Below are 27,213 nucleotides of genomic sequence, written 5' to 3' on the forward strand. Positions count from 1 at the left end.
CTTCTACACTCCAGGGAATAAAGTCCTAACCTATTCAACCTTTCTCTGTAACTCAGTTTCTCAAGTCCCGGCAACATCCTTGTAAATGTTCTCTGCACTCTTTCAACCTTATTAATATCTTTCCTGTAATTTGGTGACCAAAACTGCACAAAATACTCCAAATTCGGCCTCACCAATGCCTTATACAACCTCACCATAACATTCCAACTCTTATACTCAATACTTTGATTTATAAAGGCCAGTTTACTCTGAGGCAAATCAAGGTGGGTAAGTCCCCGGGGCCTGACAAGCTGTTTCCTTGGAGCCTACAGGAGGCAAGTGCAGAAATTGCCAGGACCTAGCAGAGATACTGAAAACATTCTTAGCAACAGGGGAAATACCAGAGGATTGGAGAATAGTCAGCATTGTCCCACTCTTTCAAAAAGGCTCTAAACAGAAACCAGGATATTATAGGCCAGTGATTCTGACATCATCTGTGGGAAATGTATTGGAAGGTATTCTAAGTGACTGGATATATAAGTATTTGTACAGACAAGGACTGATTAAGCGTGGCTTTGTGCATGGTAGGTCATGTCTAACCAATCTTATAGAATTTTTTGAGGAACAAAATATCCTCCCATGTCTTCGGCAGAACTTTGCCATTTCTTTAACATCTGTCTGTTTTATAAGGCTGAGTTGCTAACTTGATGCTCAACCCAGCATGGATGGAAAGCATGCAAGGAGCCAGCCGGATTTGAAACTGGGACCACTCATCTTGAAGTCTGATCCACATGCCATTACATCACCGGTTGAAGAAGTTACCATGAAAGTGGTTGAAGGCAAGGCAGTGGATATTGTCTATATAGACTTTAGAAAGACATTTGACAAGGTTCTACAGGAGAGGAAAGACACGATTGTTCAGTTGCTTGGCATTTAGGCTGAAGTAGTAAATTGGATTAGACATTGGCTTTGTGTGAGAAGCCAGAGAGTGGTAGTAGAGGGTTGCTTCCCTAACTGTAACTGGAGGCCTGTGACTAGTGGTGTGCCACAGGGATCAGTGCTGTGTCCTTTGTTTTTGTCATCTATATCAATGATCTAGATGATACTGTGGTTAACTGGATCAGCAAATTTGCAGATGACCCCAACAATGGGGACAGTGAGGAAGGATATCATGGCTTACAGAAGGATCTGCATCAGCTGTAAAATATGGCAGATGGAATTTAATGCAAGCAAATGCAAGGTTTTGCACCTTGGTAGCACCAACGGTCGAGCACTGAGGAGTGTGGTGGGACAAAGGGATCTGGGAATAAAGGATCATACTTCGTTGAAAGTGGTATCACAGGTAGACAGGGCTCGTAAGGAAAGCTTTTGGCACATTGGACTTCATGAATCAATGTACTGAGTACAGAAGATGGGATGTTATATTGAAGTTGTATAATTTGTTGCACTCATTCAAATGTGTTTATATATTTCCTGTAGGACGTGACCAAAACTGCACACAATACTTCAAATTAGGCCTCACCCACGTCTTATACAACTTTTGAAGGGTATAGATAGGGTAAATTCAAGCAGACCTTTTTCACTGAGGTTGAGTGGGATTACAACAGTTGGTCATGGATTAAGGGTTAAAGGTGAGAAGTTTAAGGGGAACATGAGGAGGAACTTCTTCACTCAGAGGGTTGTGAAAGTGTGGAAAGAGCTGTCAGCACAAGTCATGCATGCAAGCTCGATTTCAATGTTTAAGAGAAGTTTGGATAAGTTCATGGATATTAGTGGTTCAGAGGGCTATGGTCCAGGTGCAGGTCAATGGGAATAGGAAGTTTAAATGGTTTCAGCATGGACCAGATGGGCCAAAGGGTTTGTTCATGTGTTGTACTTCTCTATGACTCTATCTGTAAATTGGTGAGACTGATAGGAGCTGTTTTTCTGTGCTGGTGCCAAGGCTGTGGTAGATAAGCATAAGTATTTTTCAATTAAATCTCTTCAGTTCCTGGCACAAACTCTCACCCACCCAGCTGCTGAATTCCATCCTAGCAACTGTTCATTACAAACTATTTACAATCCTGGAGTTATATTTCACAAACAACTATTGTACATACACAGAACATAAAACAGAAAATGCAAGAAACATTCAGCAGGTCAGAAAGTGCCTGTGGAAAGTGAAACAATTGATATTAATAGTTTACAAAGGAAATGTCTCTGATAAAGTGAGAGCAAAAGGGGTAAAAGCCTGCTTGTGACAGTTACAAAGGTTTAAGTAGGCAGGCACAAGTAGCCATTTACCTATTAAGTTTCCTCCATCAGAGATATTCCTTTTCTTCTAGCCAACCCTTCATCTGCCTTCTCTCCAACTGAAGATTAAACAGTTATTTTTCTCTTTATTTCTGTCAATGGTGCTGCACCTGAAATATTTACGCTTCTTTCTCCCTCCACAGATGCCGTCTGATTTGCTAGTGTTTCTGGAATTTCTTTTTAAATTTCAGATTTCTGGACATTTACGTATTTTTGATTATTCATTTTTATTATCCATGCATTTTTATTGTTCCCTATTCAGCTTATAACATTTATTGGCAAATATTGAAACGATGTTTGCTGCAACATTGCCATTTATTGCCAGACGTAGAAGTCTTTCCAATTTCTATCTTTAAGATTTAGGGAATTGCTGAAGTTTTGTACAAGTTGAATCTAAAATGGCAGTAACCTGCAACATTGTACTTTACATTTTCTCAAGAACATAACAATGCAAGAAAATAGGGGCAGGAGTAAGCCACCAGGACCTCAAGCCATTCTGTATGATCATGGCTGGTCTATGCTGGCCTCAAATCCTCACAGCCCTTAATTCCTCAACCTTCCAGATTTTTATCCATCTTCACCTTAAATATATCTAAAGATCTGATTCCTACCACCCTTGGGGACAAAGATTAACTACTCTCTCAGGAAAGGGAAAATAAGTTTCTACACATTATTCTTTGGATGTTTACCATAAGGGATACATCATGAAACTAAAAATATAACTACTGTTGTCGGTACATACAGAAATTAAATATCTATGTCTGTGCTTCAACATGATTGTAGTGTTGTTATCTTGTTTTTCATGTATTCTGATTCATTATATTTACGTTAAAGCTTATTGGGATTTCCTTCTGTCCCTTGAACTTCACTAAAAAAGTGTTAAGTGTTAATACATTGGGAGAGGGGAGGAGATCAGTGCGATTTTGGTTGTTGTTTTGCAGTGTCCTGACCAGTTTGCAATGCATGGTCACTCTGCAACACTGACCTCTCATGCTACTGCAGAATGATTGCTCAGAGTATCAATGTGGGTTTACAGCTTCCTGTTGACTGCAAGCCAGCACTCTATTTTTACAAGGCCCATAATCTTAGTTGAGAATCATGCATGACTTTTTGAGATACTATATTGAAGTTTGAGTATGACTGCATTGTTCAGATCACCCCATGAGCGTCTGCTGTTGTCCTTACATTGAAGTAATGGCTTTCAGTAAAATCCATAAAAATAGGCCTGCTTTAATCTTGCACACCATCAGACATACTCAAACATTCCAAAAGACTTCAGAGTAGTAGAAAGCCCAGCAATATGGGAGTAACCACAGGCCAATTAGCCTAATAACATCTATTGTTGGTAAAATTATTGGAATCAATTATCAACAATGTAATAGCAGCACATTTGTAAAGTCATAACATTATCAACGAGGTTCAGTTATTGGAATATTTTGATAAAGTCTCTGCTGGAGTGGATAGCCAGCAGATGTATTGAACTTCCAGAGTTGCCTCACAAAAAGTTAGGACACATGCCCACAGTATTGAGGATAATATACTGGCACAGGCAGAGGATTGGTCAGTAGGTAGGAAGCACCCAATAAGTGTAAGATTGACATTTTCAGGTTGGTAACCTATGACCTGTGATGTCTGTGAGCGATCAGGTTGGAGGCTATTTAGGTGGAATATGAGTTGTTGCTCCACCAGCCTGAATTTGGCCTCATCATGGCAGTAGACATGAATACCAACATTTATTTCTCTAACATCTGGTAATTTCTACCCCTTCCCTCTTCAATTTTTCAATTCCTCATTCTGTTACTATCTCACTCTTTTTCTTTTGATGATCCATCACATCCCTTTGGTTCCTCTCTTCCTTTCCTTTCAACAGGCAACTGCCCTCTCCTATTAGATGCCTTCTTCTTCAGTGCTTTAGCTCTTCCAGCTTATTATTTGTCCCCCCCTTCCACACCCACATAACTTACCCCTCACCTATCACCTACCAGCTTGTACTCCTTCCCCTCCCTCTATACTTCCTTTACAGTCCTGATGAAGTGTTTCAGCCCAGAACGCTAACTGTTTATTTCTCTCCATAGATGCTGCCTGATCTGCTGTGTACCCCCAGCATTTTGTATGTGTTGTTCAAAAACACCAGCACATTCTCCCTGTGCGTACTACAACACCCAGTTTGGTCTCACCTCTAGCTCTTTCATGATGTCCCAGAATCTGTAAATTGGTGAGACTGGTAGGAGCTATGTTGGTGCCAAGGCCTTGTTAATCACTTGCCTGCCTGACATCCTGTACTGGCAGAGCATAAGTATTTTCCAACTAAATCTCTTCAGTCCCTGGCAAAAACTCTTCCCACTCTGAGCTGCTGAATTCCATCCTAGTACCTAGCAACAGTTCATTACAAACTATCTACAATCCTGGTGTTATGTCTGACTTGAAAATGAATTTTGGGTATTTGCCGTTATCTTCACTAAGATTATCTGTATAATCACACTTATATTCAATTCTGCTTTAGTTCATATTCTGATGAGAGCTCCATTCACATATTCTCTAGAGTCACAAAGCAATAACTTATACAGCATTGAACTGGGCCATTCAGCCCATCGAGTATCCACCCTTCATCAATCCTGTTAGGTTCTGCCACTCACCTACGCACCAGAAGAAATTTGCAGTGGCTAAGTCATTTACCTCCCAGCACACCTTTGTGACATGGGTGAGAATAGGAGCAACTGCAGAAAACCCACACAGTCATAGGGAGAACATGCAAACCCCACAAAGAGATCATGATTGAAGCTGCTTCGCTGGAGCTGTGAGGCAGAAATTCCAGTTACTTGCATGCCATCCAAAACCTGACAGTCCCAAAGTATCCCCACTTCAATTCCCTCATTCTAATCTCTGTTAATTAACAATGTGGGCTACATCCTAACACAGCTCAAGCAACACTTCCTAATACCATAAAGCTTGTTCAACATTGCCTTCCTATTTTAAAATACTCATTTATATTTCTAAATCCTTCCATGACCACGTTCTTTATCTCTATAATCTAATCTAGTTTTCCATATGATCCATATCTATTCCCTTCTGAGCTCTTGATTACAATCTGATCTTCATCACTGCAACATTGCTATTTATTGTCACATGTATAAGTCTTCCCAGTTTCCATCTTTAAAGTTTAGGAACTTGCTGAAGTTTTGTACAAGTTGAATCTAAAATGGCAGTAACCTGCAATATTGTACATTACATGTTGTCAAGAACACAAGATGTACGAAGATAGGGACAGGGGTAAGCCACCAGGACCTCAAGCTACTCAATATGATCATGGCTGGTCTATGCTGGCTTCAAGTCCTCTTCTGTGTCTGTTCCCCATAGCCCTTAATTCCTCAACCTTCCAAATATTTATCCATCTCTACCTTAAGTATATCTAAAGATCTGATTCCTACCACCCTTAGGGACAAATATTCATTAGTCTCTGAGGAAAGAGAGAAGAAGTTTCTACACATCATATTGTGGTGTTTACCATAAGTGATAGTTCATGAAACAATGAATATAACTATTTCTGCTATTGAATGCAGAAATTAAATACTTGTGTGTGTTTGGACATGATTGTAGTGTGGAATATTTTGTTTTTTATGTCTTCTGATTCAGTATTTTTAGGTGAAAAATTATTGGGATTCCTTTTACATTGGCTGACTAAAGATGTTGGCATTTGGGTGAATGCTTTGTAGTTGAGCATTAGCACCGTTACAGGTGTGCGCAAAATGTTCTTCCTATTCTGGCTTAAAGCTTCTCGTTTTGTCATCATTCCTATCTTATTATTATTAATGAGTAAGTGTTATAAAACGGGTTCTGATGTGTGGGATTGCACTCTGCAGGGAGATTACAGGAATAGCCATACTCACTGCAATGGCTGAAAAAAAACATGGAACAGAGACCATAGAATATAGAACATCAGACAGTACAGCACAGTACCAGCCCTTTGGTTCACAATGTTGTGCAAACCTATATAAACCTTTCCATAAAAATCTAACCCTTCCCTACTCCATAACCTATAACCCCCATTTTCTCACATCTGTCTGCCTATCTAAGAGTGTCTTCAATGTCTATATTTTATACGCCTTCACTACCACCCCAGCAGTGAGCCCCAGGCACCCACCTTCTCTGTGTAAAAACATTCGACCTCTATCATCTCCCCTAAACTTTCTGCCACTCACCTTAAACACATGTCCTCTGGTATTGATCATTACTGTCCTGGGGAAAAGGAACTGGCTATTCACTCTGAACATAGTCTTATACACCTCCGTCAAGTCACCTCTCATCTTCTGTTGCTGCAGAGAAAAGCCCTAGCCTGCTCACCCTACCCTTATAAGACATGCACTCTAATCCAGGCTGCATCCTGGTACAGAATACAGTTTGACTGCAGATGTCAGATGTCATAGATGCTCACAGTTCATATTTTAACTCCAGTTTTCCAGGGGACAACATCTACTGGCTATTATAGCCCCTCTTATGCATCTCTGCCAAAATCTGGGTTCCAAGGAATGCCTTTGCCATGAACCTGTGAGAGCTACAATAAAGGAGCCCCTGTCTGTCTACTCCTCTTATACAAGTACTAGTTATGATGAGCTGGCTATATATTTTGCAATTGGTATGAGAGGGCATTTATTATAAGGATGTGGTTAATATTAGAGAGGTTTAAACACAGATGAAACTGCAGTGCGAGCCTGCATGGACTCAATGGGCTGAATGATCTTCTTTGTGATGTAAGGAAACATGAAAGTATGGAAGTACAAACTATTCTCTTATCTCAGATTCAGATTCAAATATTCCATATTTTCACATTTCCTTATGTCAGTAAAGGAGACCATTCAGCCCGTTGAGTCTATGCAAGCTCACACTGCAGTTCTATTGCCCCACTGGTTTTCCTTGAATTTCATGTGATCATGACTAATAGGCAATATTAAGGGGTATGTTTACTGGAACTCCCACCTGATTGTAATCTCTGTAGAGCCACCTAATGTTGCTGACTGTTACCCCTGTTTGGGTCTTTCTGCCAGCTGGCTGTTGCACTCTGGTTGGAACAAGATCTTAACAAGCTTCCTTAACAACAGTACCATTAAAAATAGCTTCTACTGATCCTCCCCCAGGTCATGAACACTCGTACATATGAAACACAAGAGATTCTGTAGATGCTGCAGATGCTGGACATCCACAGCAACACACAAAAAATACAGCATCTATGGTGGGGATTAAACAATTGATGTTTCAGGCTAAGACCCTTCATCAGGACTGGAAAAGAAGAGGAAGGAAGCCGGAATATGAAGTTGGGGGGAGGAGAAGAGCACAAGCTGGCAGGTGATAGGTAAAGCCAGGTGAATGGAAAGTGGTTGGGTGGAGGAGCGGAGATGAAGTGAGAAGCTGAGAGGAGATAAGTGGAAAAGGTAAAGGGCTGAAGAAGAGATCATCTGACAGGAATAAAGAGTGGACCATGGGGGAAAGGGAAGGAGCAGGGGACCAAATGGAGGTGATGGGCACATTAGGAGAAGGGAAGGGGTAAGAGGGGAGCAAGAATGGGGAATGGAAAAGAGACAAAGGGAAAGGGGGAGAAATTACCAGAAGTTAGAAAATCAATATTCATGCTGTCAGGTTGGAGGCTACTCTCCAATTATACCTACGACAAGCGGTAGGGGGTTTGGTGTGATGGATTTGACAGCTACTTCAGAACTGCAGGCATTTTCTGCCACCTGTGAACTCAGCGTGCCACTGTATTTCTGCTTTGTAAACTGTCCACGTCATGAATGGTCCACAGGAACAGAACCCCACCTAGAGAGGATGGGTACTTTGTGAATATTCCAGTAATTTGCAAATCCAGGCGGCAGATGCTGTAGAAAGCCATGCCAAGCAATGTATCAATCAAAGGTGGTGGGAGGGGGGGAAGCATCGAACTCAGACCATGAGAGGCCTGCGTTGGGCATTTTCATGCCTTACAAGGCACAGATTGGAAGTCCTTGTGGGGCGCCACTCCTCGCACAGACACTAGAGCAATGTGTGTTTAAGTGCCTTGCTCAAGGACATAAACACGCTGCCACAGCTGAGGGTCAAACTAACGACCTTCAGATCACTAGCTGAATGCCTTAACCATTTGGCCACGTGCCCAACACAATCAAAGGTTATTTCAATTTAACACTGCAAATATAACAACAGTGGCAAACTATAAAATACATTTGATCCCCCGCACCCTCGCAAAGGTTAGTAGGGCCTTAAGTGAGGCTTTGCTTTCCTCCTTGGGGTAGGAAGTAAAATTAAAGAAACACTGTAAGAAGGTTAAATCCAGAATTAGAAAGCTCCATGAAAATTATTATGAACAGAATTTATCTGTGACCACATAATTCTAATTTTATTTAGAGCAATAGTCTGCAGGATAAAGAAGTTCACAAGGAGTAGATATTCAGCATAGCATTCTGATGATTTGTCATTCTTCAGTCCATATAATCATAAAACGCTGCTTTAACTTTATAAAAGCTTGTTTTTATAAACCTAAATAAACACAATACTCTAAGAAATTCATATCATTTACAACCACAATCAAGACACCCTCGAGGAAAATTGAGACTTTATTCGAGGAAGATAAAACTTTATCAAGGTGAAAGTGGGAGGTGAGCGAGAGTTTCAGCACCGACTGCCTGCCTTGTGATTGCTACTGGAGAAGGAGTCTGTGAGCAGCCTATTGCAGTGTGGCTCCCTGTGGCAGGTAGGTAGGCCTCTCTGCCTTGTGTGGTGTTCCTCTTTTTCAATGAATGCCGATGATATCGTAGGATGGTATTATGGTTCAGTGTTTATGAATTGGACTGTTGTGTTTATGGATTGTGGACTTTTTCAGGTTTATGGCTTTATATTCTGTGTTTTTTTTAATTGCCTGTTCCTTTTCTGTTTTGTTCTGCAAGAGGAGGGTGTTTGGGGATTGATATTCTGTTGAGTTTTGTTAGATTTTTTTTGTGCAAGGAAGGGGTTGTTTTTTGGTGGTCAATGTTCCTTTTCCATTTTGTGCAGGGGGAGGGGTATTGGGGGTTGATGTTCAGGATGCCATTCTTTTTTGTGTGGGAGGGTAGGTTTGATGTTTCTCTCTGAACGAATTTTAGGTTCTTTATTTGGAAAAGACAAATTTCAAGCTGTATGCAGATACATGCTTCGATAATAAATGAACCTTTGAAATTTTGAACCTCAGACTAATTTCTAAATGGGGAGCAAATTCAGAAATCAGAGGAGCAAAGGGACTTGAGAGTCATCATGCAGGATTGCCTAAAGGTTGAGTCAGGGAAGGCAACTATGATGTCAGCATTCATTTTGAGAGGACTACAATGCAAAAAACAAGGATCTAATGCTGAGGCTTTCTATGCCATTGGTCACAAAGCATTCAAAGTGTTGTGAGCAACCTTGGGCTTCTTATCTAAGAAAGGATGTGCTGACATTGGAGTGTGTCCAGAGAAGGTTCACAAGAATGATCCTGGGAACGTATGTGAAACATTTGATGGCTCTGGACCCGTACTTACTAGAGGTTAGAAGAATGAGGGATGATCTTATTGAAACCTATTAAATATTGAAAGGCCTAGATAGAGTGGATGTGAAGAGGATTTTTCCTATAGTGGGGAAGTCTAGGATCAGAGTTTCTATTCTATCAGAATAGAAGGACATCTGTTTAGAACAGAGATGAAGAGGAATTTCTTTAGACAGAGGGTGGTGAATCTGTGGAATTCATTGCCACGAATGGCTGTGGAGGCCAAGTCATTGGGTTATATTTAAACCAGAGATTGATAAGTTCATGATTAGTAAGGGAGTCAAAGGCTATGCAGAGAAGATGACAATAGGGGTGAATGGGACAATAAATCAATCGCGACGGAATGGTGGAGAAGAGTTGATTGGCCAAATGGCCTAATTCTGTTCCTATTGCTTATTGTCTAAATACAAGGCATTTTCAAACAAATTACTTCTGTTTTACAACCCTAGGCAAGGAAGATGATATCTTTAACATAAAATGATTTCAAAAACTTTTCCTTGATTTTTTGTGCACAAATTATGTACTTGAAAAATATACTATACATAATTTGGATTATGACTCATTATCAGGGTTTTTCCTGAGCAGGGCTCATCAACTTGAGTTTGTCATTAACATAAACCTAATCCTGACTTTTGGTGCTGACTTTGCGGAGTTTGCATGTTCTCCTTGTGACTGCGTGGGCTTCTTCTGTGTGTCCAACTTTTTCCCGCATCCCAAATATGTGTAGCTTGGTGGGTTAATTGGCTATTATGAAGTGCCCTAGTGTATAGGTAGGTGGTAGAATCTAGCGAGAATGCGGGGAGAATAACTTGGGATTAGTGTAGGTACACACTCACCTACACAGGTCTTGATGAAGTCATTGACAACTGTGACATATTTATGCAGATCTGAAGATGAATTCCTAATGAAGGTCCAGTTCACCAAACCAAAGCTGTTCTGTATATGTTCCTCTGCCTCCCTGATCATACTTTTGCAGTCTTAGTGTCTTCAGACTGCTTAAATGCTGGGAGTAGAAGCACAACCAGGCAGGGGGTACAATGGTAAGTGTTCTTGATGGTGTTGTTACAGTGATCAAGTGTGTTGGCTCCTCTAGTTCTACAGGTGTCATGTTGGTGGTAGTTTGTCAGAGACTTCTTCAGATTGGCTATGTAGAAGCCCCCATGATGATTGGAATGTCATCAGGGTTGCTCTTGGTGCTCGGCTCCTTCAGTGCCAGCTTGATGTTTGTCAGGGTGGAATGTACTCTGCAACTAGAATGATAATGACGAACTCTGTCAGCAAATATAATGGTGACAATTGACTGGCAGATGTCCCCAAGTCAGGACAGCAGGACTGAGGCTTTTGCCTGCCACATCAGTGAAGCACCTGACCAGCCTGCCACTACCCTACTGAAAAACCATTAATAATTTTTCTCAAAATTTTCAACTAGCAAATTTTATTTTACTTAATTTCTCCAAACATACAAGTCAACTAATTTTCTTTCAATCTGAATTTAACATTTCAATGTGATATCCACTTCTTGTCAACAAGTAGCCTTAAATAGAATTGCATTCATAAGCAAACTGACAGGAGAGGCAAGTGACATCATCTGTAGGTGGTTACCTTATGATGAACTTTCTCAGCAGTGCCTCAGAAAGCCAGCACCCACCACCCACCACCCAGGACATGTCCTTTTCTCATTGCTATCATCAGGAAGGAGGTAGATAAGCCTGAAGGCACACCCTCAGCAATTCAGGAACAGCTTCTTCCCCTCTGCCATCAGATTTCTGAATGGACATTGAACCCATGAACACAACGTCACTACTTTTTTATTTCTATTTTTGCACTACTTATTTAATTTATCTACTATATATATATATATATACACACACACACACACAGAGTTTTTCCCTCTATTATTATGTATTGCATTGTACTGCTGCCACAAAGTTAACAAATTTCACAATATGCATCGATGATATTAAAGCTGATTCTGATTCGGACTTCCTCGTTTCGTAGGGCCTGTGTTTCATGGTATGCTAAGAGAAGTTCTTGATGATCCTCTCCTGTGCTTCATAGTGTGTCAAGGGAAGTTCTTGATGATCCTTTGATCTTTCTGGAACCAGGCTAAAATTCAGCATCAGCATGTGAAGCCAAGACTGAAAGTTGTGTTTACTGCTCATTGTCTACCTATGCCATTAACCTAATATGGTGTCCCCATTGGTTAGAAGCTGAAATTAGTAACTGTATGTACAAGACCAGTAAAAATCCTCAGTCAAGTCAGGAAAAAATGACTAATGTGATGCTGCTGGTCTGAAAAGGATGATCTTTTATCCAAGAGTCAGACCCTGAACTTAAAAGAATCTTGGTATCAGAACATTGTGCAATGATGAGGAATGCACTGCTGCTCAAGTACTAGAAACAGAAAATATTTGTTGATTTTCACTGTGGTCTACATGTTATTTTAGATGGAACAGTTTAGCAGTGCCTTAGGCAAGGCATATGGTGGATATTTTGACTTACGAGAATAGGTTGACCAATCAAGGGCATTTCTCTCTGGAGTGAAGGAAGGTGAGGAGTGACTTGATAGAGGTGTACAACATGATAAGAGGCATAGATTGAGTGAATAACCAGAGACTTTTAGCCAGGGTGGAAATGGCTAATATGAGAAGGCATAATTTTAAGATGGTTGGAGGAAAGTATATGGGGGATGCCAGACGTAGTTTTTTTTACACAGAGAGTGGTGAGTGGTGAATGCCCTACTGGGGTGGTAGTAGATGCTTATACTACCACCCCCGGCATTAGAAAATCTTAGAGGGGCACATGGATGATATAAAATGAAGGCCTATGTAGCACAGAATGGTTAGGTTGTTATCAGTGTACATTAAAAGGTGGACACAACATCATGGGCCAGAAGGCCTCTACCGTGCTGTAATGTTCTATGTTCTAAGAATGGCAGAACTTTCCTCCTCAAAACCCTTTCTTCCTTCTGGTAGATGGCATTGGGAACCAAAATCCATTCAGAGATATTCAGCAATTAGTGTTTCTGTGGAGAGAGGGACATAGTTAACAATTCAGATTGAAGTTCATTCATCCTGAGTAACTTCAGCACGTTCTGCTTTTATTTCAGATTCTCAGGTGGTGCTTGTAACTTCATTTGGCATCAAGTTGGGACACTCACCAATGAGAATGCTTAGTGGAACTGTCACTTTACTAAATGATTATTCAACTTTTGTTCTCTTACTTGTGGATATTAGAAAACTTTGCTCCAGTGTAAACTGGAAGATAATAAAAAAGCTCACACAAGAAAGTTGAGTGGTTTACTACAGTGCCACCCAGTGAAAAGATTGTTCAACTGCAGGCTGTTCATTTTTGGGCATGTTCAGCAGACAGACATGTTAAATACAGTTGAAACAGCTCTAACACCATAAGGAAAGTGAAAGCATAGCTGGGCAGCACTGATCCATGAAACTGGAAAGTGTCACTGATGCAGTTGACTGGGAATCAGGTCATTGACAGAACTGCTGTGTTGAATTTCTTTAAATCGCCTAGTTAACATGTGCATCTTATGGTTCAACATTAACACTCAGAAGTTCAAAGTTCAAAGTAAATTTTTACATATATGTCACCATATACTACATTGAGATTAATTTTTTGAAGGCATTTACAGGAAAATAAAGAAATACAATAGAATTAATTTTAAAACACTATATATAAACAAAGATTGGTTTGTTGTTTATGGTTCAGGAGCCTGATGGTTGAAAGGTAATAACTGCTCCTAAACCTGGTAGCGTGAGACCTACAGCTTCTGTACTTCCTTTCTGATGACAGAGCCTGGATACTGGTGGTCCTTGCTGCATGCTGCTTTCTTGTGGCAGTGTAGCCTTGTGCTGTCTCACATAGTCTAGTGCAGTTCTGTGTTGTTTTATGTAGCACCGGGGTCCTGGAGGAACATTGTTTTGTTTTTACTGTGTACTATACCAGCACATTATGGTGGAAATAACAATAAACTTGACTTGACTTGAGATTTATAAAATAGAAATAATTGTTTTTTTGATTGGAATCTAAAATTAGGCAATGCCAAGAACTAGCGTACAACGTTAGAAAAATAAATCGTACATCCTAAAGTAAATTAGACAGATCACCAAGTAAATATGGGAAAAATATTCAAAAACAACATGTTTCAGAACCATTCACCTTAAAACATCTTTCTACAAACACGCAGTCTGAAGTAATTGCTGCTGTCCTGTCTCCACAATATAGAAGGATATATTTGGCCACAGGGAATGGGAATTACTCTTTAAATTTTTTTTTCTTGGAATGGGAGGACCTCGGCTATAAAAGATGGTATCGCTTAAGTTTCCTCAAAATGAAAGGTTGAGGGTGAACTAATAGTATATAAAATTAAATGAGATGAAGCATAGAAAGGCTGGACATCTACTATGGTTTATTCAATAGTAGGAGGATAAGAAACAAGCTAGTGTATACTTGGAAGAAGGGTCGGGAATTTTGAAAAGGATTGGGGAGAGATTTGAGAGGCATTTAGACAGACCCTCATAAAGTAGGGCATTGAAAGTTGTGGGTCTAATGTGATGGAGATTGGTGCAGATGGACAAAGAGAAGCACAGATGTGTTCGACCGACACATTGGCTGCCGGTTACCAGTGGTGTTCCACACGGATCAGTGTTGGGGCAGCTTCTTTTTACATTGTACATCAATGATCTGGATTATGGAATAGTTGGCTTTGTGGCTAAGTTTGCTGACGATACGAAGATAGGTGGAGAGTCTGCAGAGAGACTTGGATAGATTGGAAGAATGGGCAGAGAAGTGGCAAATGAAGTACAATGTTGGAAAGTGTATGGTTATGCACTTTGGCAGAAAAAATAAACGGGCAGACTATTATTTAAATGGGGAAAGAATTCAAAGTTCTGAGATGCAATGGGAGTCCTCGTACAGGATTCCCTTAAAGTTAACCTCCAGGTTGACTCAGTAGTGAAGAAGGCAAATGCAATGTTGGCATTCATTTCTAGAGGAATAGAGTATAGGAGCAGGGATGTGATGTTGAGGCACTTGGAGTACTGTGGGCAGTTTTGGTCTCCTTATTTAAGAAAGTATGTGCTGACGTTGGAGAGGGTACAGAGAAGATTCACGAGAATGATTCCGGGAATGAGAGGGTTAACATATGAGGAACGTTTGTCCGCTCTTGGACTGTATTCCTTGGAGTTTAGAAGAATGAGGGGAGACCTCATAGAAACATTTCGAATGTTAAAAGGCATGGACAGAGTGGATGTGGCAAAGTTGTTTCCCATGATGGGGGAGTCTAGTACGAGAGGGCATGACTTCAGGATTGAAGGGTGCCCTTTCAGAACAGAAATGGGAAGAAATTTTTTTAGTCAGAGGGTGGTGAATCTATGGAATTTGTTGCCACGGGCAGCAGTGGAGGCCAAGTCATTAGGCGTACTTAAGGCAGAGATTGATAGGTATCTGAGTAGCCAGGGCATCAAAAGTTATGGTGAGAAGGCGGGGCAGTGGAACTAAATAGGATAAAATGGATCAGCTCATGATAAAATGGCGGAGCAGACTCGATGGGCCGAATGGCCTACTTCTGCTCCGTTGTCTTATGGTCTTATGGTCTATGCCCGGCATGGATGAGAGTTGGGATCAGAAGGGGAAAGATGATTGGTTGTGTCTACGGAAAAGGGAGGCTTGGGGGTGTTCAGGAATAGTGGGGCGAGAGGAAGATAAAGAAATTACGATGTGACAAGAATACACAATAGATTAAGATGTTAGCTGACCTGTGTGATCAGCAGTTGGTCTGCCACCTGTCTTCAGGAGAGAGAGAGATAAGGAAGACAATGGAGCAGCATTTGGAGATGTGTAATGAAGGGACGGGAGAGAGAGTAACAGAAGGCGGGAGCTGCCAAGAGCGGCTCCCCCTTTGAACCCTGAACTGTTTGAAGTGATGGACAGGCGATACCCCAGCAGGGGGATAAAAAGGGATAGGTTCGCTAAGGCAGGACACACACGACACCCGAGGTAACGAGACCCTGGAAGCGGTGCACCTCTCACAAGTCGGTGGGAAGCTTTTGGACGGCTGATCGCGGGATCAAGCCATAGACACACAGGGTGGAAAGGCACGATCGGCGGGAACCTGGTGTGTGTCCACCCTTGCCTGGGTGCCAGGTTCAGCGCAGGGAAACGATCGTATCTGGAAACGGAGGGTCACGGTCGGTGACCTCAGTTGACATCACAAAGGACTCGCCCGAAAGCTGACTGCGAAGGTCTGTGTGGAAGCTGTGTTGAATATTCATTCGTTTTGCTCTCTCTCCCCCCCTCCCCACTGTCCATCGCCATGGCAACGATTACTGCGAACTGAACTAAATTGAACTGGACTTTGTGTCACTTTGAAACTGGTCATTTACCCCTAGACAACGATAGAGCTTGATTAATCTTGTTATCTTAATTCTGTGTACATGTGTGTTTATCATTGCTGAACTGTTGCATTTAGTATCCTTTTTGATTAGAGTACTGTGTTGCTTGTTTCTTTAATAAAACTTTCTTAGTTCTAGTAATCCAGACTCCAACTGAGTGATCCATTTCTGCTGGTTTGGCAACCCAGTTACGGGGTACGTAACATAAGTGGGGTTCTCGTCCGCGATTTTGAACGCTAAATTTGGGACGGAGTAAATTGATTGGGTCAAAATTCCCGAAAGAAAAGACAAACAGCAGAAATGGAGGCTGAGGAATTTATAAAGGCGCCAACCTTGGAGGCATTAGAGGATGCCAGGAAATCGGAATTGGTAGCTGTGGCCAAACTGTTGAATCTTGCTAAGGGGAAGTCGACAATGAGGAGAGAGGAGATTAACAGAGCTATCGTAGAGCAGTATGCATCTAAAGGTGTGTTTCCCCAAGGCGAGCTGGGGGTGGTGTCTATTGAAAAACCTGCCGGAGACGCGGTACAGGTACAGCTTGAAAAACTGAGACTCGAGCAGGAGTTCCGGGTACGACAGTTAGAAAGGAGAGCGAGCGAGAGAGAGAGCGAGAGAGAGCGAGAGAGAGCGAGAGAGAGAGAGAGCGAGAGAGAGAGAGAGAGAGAGAGAGAGAGAGAGAGAGAGAGAGAGAGAGAGAAACAGAGGGAAAGGGAATTCGAGCTGGAGAAGTTAAAGATAAGGGCAGAGCAGGGGCTCGTGCCGAACCAAGGTGGAGGGTTCCGGGCGACCCAGGAGGTTAGGCTGGTTCCCCCATTTGACAATACCAATGTGGATCGGTACTTTCTCCATTTCGAAAAAGTGGCTATAAGTCAGGACTGGCCGAGGGATAAGTGGGTTATTTTGCTTCAGTGTGTACTGAAAGGGAAAGCCCAAGAAGCTTACTCGGCTTTGTCCGCGGAAGATGCCCAGAGGTATGAGGTGGTGAAAGAGGCCATCCTCAGGATTTATGGGTTGGTCCCGGAGGCATACCGGCAGAGGTTCCGGAATGCGAGGAAGCAGTGGGACTGCACGTATTTAGAGTTTGCCTGTGAGATGCAGACATATTGTGAGTGTTGGTGCGCTTCGAAGGGGGTAGAGGGGGATTATGACAGCCTGCTACAGCTGATCCTGATTGAGCAGTTTAAAGGTTGTGTCCCTGAGGGTATGAGACCTACCTCGATGAGAAAGAGGCAGCCACGTTAGCCGCAACTGCTAAGTTAGCGGATGAGTATGCGTTGACGCATAAAATGAAGTTTGCCACGAGTAAAGGCTATCAGAAGGGTAGTCAGGACAGTGGGGAGAGTCCGTCGGAAAAGTCAGAAAGTAAGCCGGGGACTAGTGAAAAGGATAAGGTAGACTGGGAGCAGTCTGGTAGGAAGTCTCCTGGGGTTGTCTGTTATAATTGTGGGAAAGTCGTACTCTTTGCGTCCAGATGCTTTGCCCTAAAGAAGGAGACAGGAAAAGGAAAAACAGCGATTTTGACTGGCTGTATCGAGTTGGTAAGTGAACCGCTAGGGAAGGACAGGTCTGCCAAAGTTCAGGAAGGGCGCGAGAAGTTTATCTCAGCCGGATTGGTGTCAGTGAAGGAGGGATTAAAACCAGTTCCAGTGCAGATCTGGAGAGACACAGGAGTGTGTCAGTCACTAATACTGAAGAGTGTATTAGAGTTTAGCTCAGAGACCCAGACTGGGGAGGTAGAGGTCAAAGGTGTTGGGGAAGGGACAGAGTCAGTCCCTTTGCACCAGATACACTTACAAAGCAACCTGGTCTCTGGACTAGTCACGATCGGGGTGAGGTCCGAATAACCGATGAAAGGCGTGGAATCTTGCTCGGTAATGACCTCGCCGGGGGAATCGTGTTCGAAGCAGTGAGATTGACAGGTCAGCCTGCCAGCATTGAGGCCCCGCCCATGGACTCACAGGTTCATCATGGGGCTGCGGTAGTAAATTTAGCTGAGACGTTTCTGCCAACCTTGTACGAGAAGGGGGTAGAAAATGAAAAGGAGTGTAGTGAGACAAGAGGTAGTGAGGGAGCTGGGACAGACATAGCAGTAGCCAGGAAAGAATTTGTGCAGACGCAGGAGTGAGACGAGGGGCTGATGGTTTTGGCAGAGACAGCTCTCTCTGACACAGACTTAACAAGGGAACTAGTAGGCTATTGTGTGGAGGAGGAAGTGCTAAGGAAGCAAGGGAGACCAAGTACCGTGCCTGCAGATGAGGAATGGGTGGTGGTGTAAAAGAGTTATGGGGATGAGGTTTTTAACCTGGCCCAGAAGGTACCCCCTGGTGGACATTTTGCGGTACTGGAGGGAACAGTTGGTGGACCCATGAAAGAGGTTTACCGGCTGCCCAGGGGGAAGGATGTTATTCATTATGACCGACGCGAACTGAGACAGTCACAGGCTTTTGATATGCTAACAAACCTAGTCGGTGTTAGTGTGGAAATCAATGAAGCTAGGGTCCCCCTGATAAGAGAAAAAAAAACCATTTTGAAAAGATGAGTATGGTATCGACCAGATGGGAGAAGGCTATTGTTTTGGCCAGGTCTGCTGATAAGGTCTCTCCCTTAATCCCCAAACAAAGCGACTCTTTAGGAGAAGTAATTAAACGACTCGCACCCGTGTGTTTGATTGTCCTGAGGCGATGCAAAGAACTGGGACGTTGGGTGGTGTCTGTTTCAATATATCAGCCTAGTGAGCAACACCCATATAGAATGAGTAATTCAGTGACTAAAGGGCTGACGAACACAGAGGTGTGTATTGGCAATTTAACACGGCTGTCTGAAGCCAGCTTGATAGTGAACCTTGAAAAAAATGAGTTCGGCCACACAAAGGTCACCTACCTGGGAACTGTGGTGACACAGGGGCAGCTGGCAGCGATGCAAGCTACAGTGCAGGCTATCGCTGACCTCCCAACCCCGACAGACAAGAGGGCCCTCAGAAGGCTCTTGGAGATGGTGGGGTACTGTAGGAAGTTTTGCAATAACTCTGCGGTCACTACCCCTCCCCCTCCTACTAAGCCCTTGCGAGAGAAAACTAAGTCGGAATGGGACAACCCTCGTTATTGTGGTCCGGGACAAAACCAACTGTCTGTCAGGTGTTGACAACTTCAAACTCGCTGTATTAGCCAAATAACTGATAAAGATGTATATTTGTGTGTGTATCAAATAACGTATTCATGTTTGTAATTTTTACCCCCCAGTAAAAATCCTTAAAGGGGGGAAGGTGTGACAAGAATACACAATAGATTAAGATGTTAGCTGTCCTGTGTGATCAGCAGTTGGTCTGCCACCTGTCTTCGGGGGGGAGAGAGATAAGGAAAACAATGGAGCAGCATTTGGAGATGTGTAATGAAGGGACGGGAGAGAGAGTAACATAAGGCAGGAGCTGTCAAGAGCAGCTCCCCCTTTGAACCCTGAACTGTTTGAAGTGATGGACAGGCAATACCCCAGCAGGGGGATAAAAAGGGATAGGCTCGCTAAGGCAGGACACACACGACACCAGAGGTAACGAGACCCTAGAAGCGGTGTGCCTCTCACAAGTCGGTGGGAAGCTTTTGGACGGCTGATCGCGGGATCAAGCCATAGACACACAGGGTGGAAAGGCACGATCGGCGGGAACCTGGTGTGTGTCCACCCTTGCCTGGGTGCCAGGTTCAGCGCAGGGAAACGATCGTATCTGGAAACGGAGGGGTCACGGTCAGTGACCTCAGATGACATCACAAAGGACTCACCCGAAAGCTGACTGCGAAGGTCTGTGTGGAAGCTGTGTTGAATATTCATTCGTTTTGCTCTCTCTCCCCCCTCCCCCCCACTGTCCATCGCCATGGCAACGATTACTGCGAACTGAACTAAATTGAACTGGACTTTGTGTCACTTTGAAACTGGTCTTTTACCCCTAGACAACGATAGAGCTTGATTAATCTTGTTATCTTAATTCTGTGTACATGTGTGTTAATCATTGCTGAACTGTTGCATTTAGTATCCTTTTTGATTAGAGTACTGTGTTGCTTGTTTCTTTAATAAAACTTTCTTAATTCTAGTAATCCAGACTCCAACTGAGTGATCCATTTCTGCTGGTTTGGCAACCCAGTTACGGGGTACGTAACAACGACAATATACTGCTCTGCAGCTACGTGTTTGAATGAAAGGTGTTGGTGTAGGCATAATTGTAGGTTAAATGGAAACAATCGATTTTGGTTCATGCAGTGGTATCAGAAAAGTATTATGCTAAGTGCCAAATGTATTTTAAGTATGAAAAAGACTTTTCAACCTAAACTGCCTATGTTAGTCTACTAACTGTATGCATGAACCGAGAAAGGGCCAGGGTTACTAGGCAACACCTTCGAGGTACACCCTAAAGGGAATATATTGTAATAACCAGCAGGCCACCTCTACAGTGAGGAAGTGCACAGTGAAACAGACACAGCAGAGAATCAGAGATGTAAGGTAAACTCTTGGGGAGATAAAGGAAGATTTTTGGAGTCAAAATAAATAAATAGATAAAAAATAAAGAAAGAAACAAAATAGAAAATGGAGCTAATTTCTGCAGTATGTATTTTTACTAACCTAATAAAGGCCCCACCCCCCAGCCCGAGGGATTTGATTTCTCCAAACCAAGGAGATTTGAGAGCTGTCTCAGGCACTGAAAGATTTCAGGTTGCAAACAATCTCACTGTCTTCAGAAGAGCATCAAGTAAGCACACGTATATACTACACCTGAGGACTGCACATTTTTCCATAGATGCTGCCTGCAGATCTTCTCTTGTTAGTGATAAGCTCTTAAATATCGTGTAATTGAATGAAGGCTATCTGCACCATGGTTAGGACAATATTCTGGCAATGTTTATATATTGCACACAGTTTTTTTTAGGAATAACAATGAGAGAAAATGGTAAGCTGAGAGCAACTTGCATCTGCAATAAGCTGTTGCTGATGTTTTACTTTGAAGTGATAGATCCCAGATTGCAGGACAGGAAACACATCACAGGAACTTGCTATTTGCGATCTGGTTCTATAGATATTTCCCATGTCAACCCATAGATATTTGGGGGAAATTTTGATATAGTGAGTATACTGTTGCCTTCTCTGTCATAATTCTTACAGTGTTATTACGTTTTGTCTCCAGACACCACTGACCACTGATGAAGAAACACCGCTGTATTAATCTGGGGTTACCAGAGGTGACTGGTGAAAGAAACATTGGGCTGAAGACGATAGAACCTCATATGAGAGCAAGGTAGAGCATGGAATCAAGTGATGGCAGTGGGAGAAGGCAGATAGGATTAGAAAGAGGAGCCAGTGGGTGATGCGTTTCGAAAAATCGGCAGATGGATTGAGTGGAGGAAGAAGAAGAAGGAGATAGGATTTTGTGGTTTTGGGTGAATGTAGAAATAACTATGGAGATCGCAGATGAAAGAAAGGGACAGATGTTACGTAGCCGGCAACAATGAATATTAATCGAGACAGGTTATATAAAAACAACCAAACATTTATTAAACACGTATAAACGATACGGAAAAAAAATCAAAGGAAAACTTTAACCGGAGGTTAACAGGTACGCAGTTGTTCACCAGTTCACCACTCGGCTCTGGTTCTTAAAGCGTTTAATGCGGAAACAGTTCTTAAAGCGATACAGTCAGATATAGTTCTTAAAGTGATAACTTCAAAAGTCCAACAGTTTTACGCATCAATTGGGAGAGACTTCTCTGGAGAAAGATTTCTTCACCTACGCACCTTTACTGCCAGTTCTGTCCACAGGATTCCTGATGCTGAAAATAAACAGTTTAAATCGACTGACCTTAAATTCCTTTTAGAGAGCGAGAGCCTTTTTGCATGAACTCATTGCGCTATTGCAAGAGTTATCTCAATGCAGGTTCTCTCCAACGAAGACTCAATAAGGTTGATCCTTTATTAAACTGCCAAATGATGCCGACTTCTCTCGATTCTTCACTTCGATGAATTCTTCACTCTCCCTTCAAAACTGTCGGAATTGGCACTTCCAGCCACAAATTTCCAGTCCAAGTAATATGGAATCTTTCAACAGAACGTACAACCATTTTAAAAATGAAACTACGTCACAAAAACAAACACGCAACAGAAACGGAGGCACAACACGTTCTACCTGGAAATGTACAAACTCAAAAACCTACTACGTCACCTGAGTCGACTCTTATATAGTCACGGGGGGGCACATGTCATCACGTGACCTCACATTGGCGGGAAAATCACATCAGGTGACCTCCAAAAGACCATTACAGCATTCTCACAAAAAACAGATCTCCTTGAGCGTGTAACACAGGGTTCAGCAGTTTACCAGAAGCTTGAGAAATCAACTCATAATGTCTACTTACGAGTTCTCTCCACTAATGCTGCTCGATCAGCCAATAAGCCCGTTGAGTTCTTCCAGAATTTTATGTGTTAATTATATTCTGTAGTCACATAAAACAGAAATGTGATGAAAAAATGAATTATTCATGTGCGGATCACAATGTGTAAAATAACTAACTTCCATTTCTTTCAAGCATCAACTTAAAAACATAGAAACAGAACATATAATAATAATCTTATTATGGAAGAACATCGCAATTTTTCCACCAAACAGCAAATGCCCCCAAATGGAAAAAAAAATCTAATCACCTTTGGGCTGTATCTTAATAGCCCGGGAGTGTGTAAGAACAGACCACCCCCCCCCCACACACACAACACACTAGTCACTAAACTCTAGGAATAATGTGCTTTATCTCTATCAGCCTATGGCTTCTGTGGATAAGCCAAATCGAATCCATGCCAAAATGTCTCTGGATCCCATGGCTTTTAACTGTCTAAATCAGCCAACCATGGCAAACAGCATTAAAAGCCTTAGTGATGTCCCTATGCTCCACATCCACCGCTCTAGCTTCATCAATTTGTTTCACAACGGAATCAAAACTAGTCAATTGGGCTTCCCAGCACGATCAGTTCCTTCTAAAATCATACTGTTGATCTCTAATGAGACGGCGCTATCCAAATTCTCGTATATTGTGTCCTTAAAAATCTTCTGCAATAGATTTCTCACCAGTCGCATAAGCTGACTGGTCTATAATCACATAATTATCCCTAGTATCTTTCTTGAAGAAAGCACAACTTAATAGCGTGACATCCTGCGATGCCTTGGTACGACACTTGTCGCCATTGAGACGCACAGATCATGGTCAGCGCCCCAGATATCACACTCATATTACCCATAATAACCTGGGATATATCTCATCCAACCATGGGGACATCGATCCTAATTTTTGTTTTAAATTCCAGCTCGACATGTTCCTGCAAAATTCCGTGTTCTAAGTTGACCACACATTCACGATCGGGGTTGAAGTCGCTCAGCTCAAGAACCAGCATACTTAACATATCTTTATTTGCCAATCGTCCTAGACTAATCCTGCTTATTATTCAAAATTATCATAAAAGTGCTTAGAAGTGCAAATGTTGTGAAGATTTGGCATTGTAGATCTATTCGGTCATACAAAAATAATGATTGTAGAAGTTCACAAAACCCTGTAAAATCTCCTGTATTTATTTCGAGGACCTCAATCAGCAGTAAAGAACCTGAGTGTTAATAAAGAGAATAGCGATGAAAATTGAATAATTAAATATATTATTTCCTCTAGTCTGGCATCGGTCACTGGTTTACCCCACCGTCCCACTCCACGTCAGGATATTATCCGTCATAGGATATAAACCACTCCCTCACTCAATCATTAAAATCGCACATCAACAGACTCATTGAATCTGTTAGGCAAGAATGTTTCTCTTTCTGGCAGTCAGTGAGATCATTTACATAGGTACAGCTTTATTCATTTCTGCGTGTTTTAATTTATCAATCAATGTCCGTTTAGATTACACAATATTGAAGCTAACTGTGAATCAGCTGTAGGGTACATTTATGAAAAATTCAATTTAACTAAATTAACTTTTCCTTTTTAGCTGTGGATCAAACTTCGTTCAATGCATCTCAATCGCCCAAAGAAGCGGTGGTATCCAAAGGAGAGAACGTCACGTTCTACTGCGTATTTCCCATTTCTCAGGATGAATCCTGGGTAAAAGTCTACTGGCGGAAACAGGGCGAGAATGAATACCAACGGACAAGCACCGGCAGCAGAAAACGTTCCGGTCAGAGAGGTAAAAGAACTTGGTACTTTGAGTTGCAAAATGTAATGGTCCAAGATTCTGGATTGTATCTGTGTTCATTGACCTGCAAAGAATCGCCTGCAAGAAATGGAACCGGATCACTTCTAAAGGTTCACGGTGAGCTAAAGTAGCTGGAGAACATATTATCTATAAAGTACATAGAATGTAACACGCTAATAAACAGGCCCACTATGAAAATGTCCTTTAACATCATTTGAAAAAAAAAACAAGCAAGGGAAAATCTGCCAGATGATGGAAATCCAAGCAACACACACAAAATGCTGGAGGATCTCAGCAGGCTAGGCAGTATATCTGGAAAAGTGTACAGTCGACATGTCGGGCCAAGACCCTTCACTCAGTCCTTATGAATTCATCATTTTGTATGAGTTGCTTTAACATCCTTTGTCCAGGGTATGTTGTGAGAATAAGGTCAATGCTCTATCCCTGTCTGCGAATAAGAGGTGCTCTAAGGGTTTGCTATAAATCTTTTAATTCACTGAATTTTACAACATCCTGACTCTGTTATCCAATACTAGTAACCGGAGTTTTGTCTCTATTGATCTGTAATACAGAGACATTCATAAAGTTTCACTCTCTGCGTGTGTACCTACTTCCAAGCACCTTAGAACTATGCCCTCTAGTGCTAGTTATTTCAGCCCTGGGGAAAAGCCTCTGATTATTCACACGATCATTGCCTCTCATTATCTAGAACACCTCTATCAGGTCACCTCTCATCCTCTGTCGCTTCAAGGAGAAAAGACCAAGTTCACTCAACCTATTCTCATAAGGCATGCTTCCCAACCCAGGCAACATACTTGCAAATCTCCTCTGCACCCTTTCTATGGTTTGCACGTCCTTCTTGTAGTGAGGTGACCAGAACTGAGCAGAGTACTCCAAGTGGGATCTGACCAGGGTCCTACATAGCTGCAACGTTACCTCTCGGCTCTTAATCTCAATCCCACGATTGTTGAAGGCCAATGCACCGTATGCCTTCTTAACCACAGCACCAACCTGTGTAGCAGCTTTGAGTGTCCTATGGACTCGGATTCCAAGAACCCTCCGATCTTCCACACTGCCAAGAGTCTTACCATTAATGCTATATTCTGCCATCATATTTGACCTACCAAAATCAACTTATCTGGGTTGAACTCCATCTGGCACTTCTCAGCCCAGTTTTGCATTCAATCAATGTCCCATTGTAACCTCTGACAGCACTCCACACTATCCACAACAACCCGTCATCAGCAAATTTACTAGCCCATCCCTCCATTTCCTCATCCTGGTCATTTATAAAAATCACAACGAGTAGGGGTCTCAGCACAGATCCCTGAGGCACACTGCTGGTCATAGGCCTCCATGCAGAATGTGACCCATCTACAACCACTCTTTGCCTTCTGTGGGCAAGCCAGTTCTGGATCCACAAAGCAATGTCCACTTGGATCCCATGCCTCCGTAATTTCTCAATAAGCCTTGTATGGGGTACCTTATCAAATGCCTTGCTAAAATCCATGTACACGACATCTATGGCTCTACCTTCATCAGTGCGCTTAGTCGCATCCTCAAAAAGTTCAGTCAGGCTCGTAAGGCACGACCTGCCTTAGACAAAGCCATGCTGACTATTCCTAATCATATTATGCCTCTCCAGATGTTTATAAATCCTGCCTCTCAGGATCTTGTCCATCAACTTACCAACCACTGAAGAAAGAGTTACCGGTCTATAATTTCCTGGGCTATCCCTAGTCAAGTCAAGTCAACTCAAGTCAAATTTATTTATATAGCACATATAAAAACAACCCATGTTGACCAAAGTGCTGTACAAACCATAACAGGTAGCTAAAATCGCAAATACAAGAAACACAGACATAAACAACAAAACACACAGCTTATAGGCACAAACTAAACAACACATGAGCCTGGGCACAAGCCAAAAATCCCTACTCCCTTTCTTGAAGAAGGGAACAATATCCGCAACCCTACAATCCTCCAGAACCTCTCCCATCCTCATTGATGATGCAAAGATCATTGCCAGAGGCTGAGCAATCTCCCCCTCGCTTTCCACAGTAGCCTGGGTAGATCCCGTCCAGTCCTGGTGACTTATCCAACTTGATATTTTCCAAAACCTCCAGTACATCCTTTTCCTTAATATCTACATGCTTAAGCTTTTCATCCCACTGCAAATCATCCCTACAATCGCCAAGATCCTTTTCTGTAGAGAATACTGAAGCAAAGTACTCATTAAGTACCTCTGCTATCTCCTCCGTTTCAATTCACACTTTTCCACTATCACACTTGATCGGTCCTATTATCTCACATCTTATTCTCTTGCTCTTCACATACTTGTAGAATGCCTTGGGGTTTTCCTTAATTCTGTCCGCCAAGGTCTTCTCATGACCCCTTCTGGCTCTCCTAATTTTGTTCTTAAGCTCCTTCCTGCTAGCCTTATAATCTTCTAGATTCCTATCATTACCTAGTTCTTTGAACCTTTCTTAATCTCTTCTTTTCTTCTTGACTAGATTTACAACAGCCTTTGTACACCACGGATCTTGTACCCTACCATTCTTTCCATGGCTCATTGGAATGTACCTACTCAGAACCCCACACAAATATCTCCTGAACATTTGCCACATATCTTCCGTACATTTCCCTGAGAACATATTATAACTTTCCAATATGCATTAAATCCCAATTTCCAATGGTCCTACCATTGTATTCTCATCTCTGACTGCTTAAGTTACTGTTTGACATTCCAAAGGAAGTATAGAATAAATATAAAGGATTTAAAAGACA

The sequence above is a fragment of the Mobula birostris genome, chromosome 15, assembly GCF_030028105.1.
Source record: "Mobula birostris isolate sMobBir1 chromosome 15, sMobBir1.hap1, whole genome shotgun sequence".
Lineage (NCBI taxonomy): Eukaryota > Metazoa > Chordata > Chondrichthyes > Myliobatiformes > Myliobatidae > Mobula > Mobula birostris.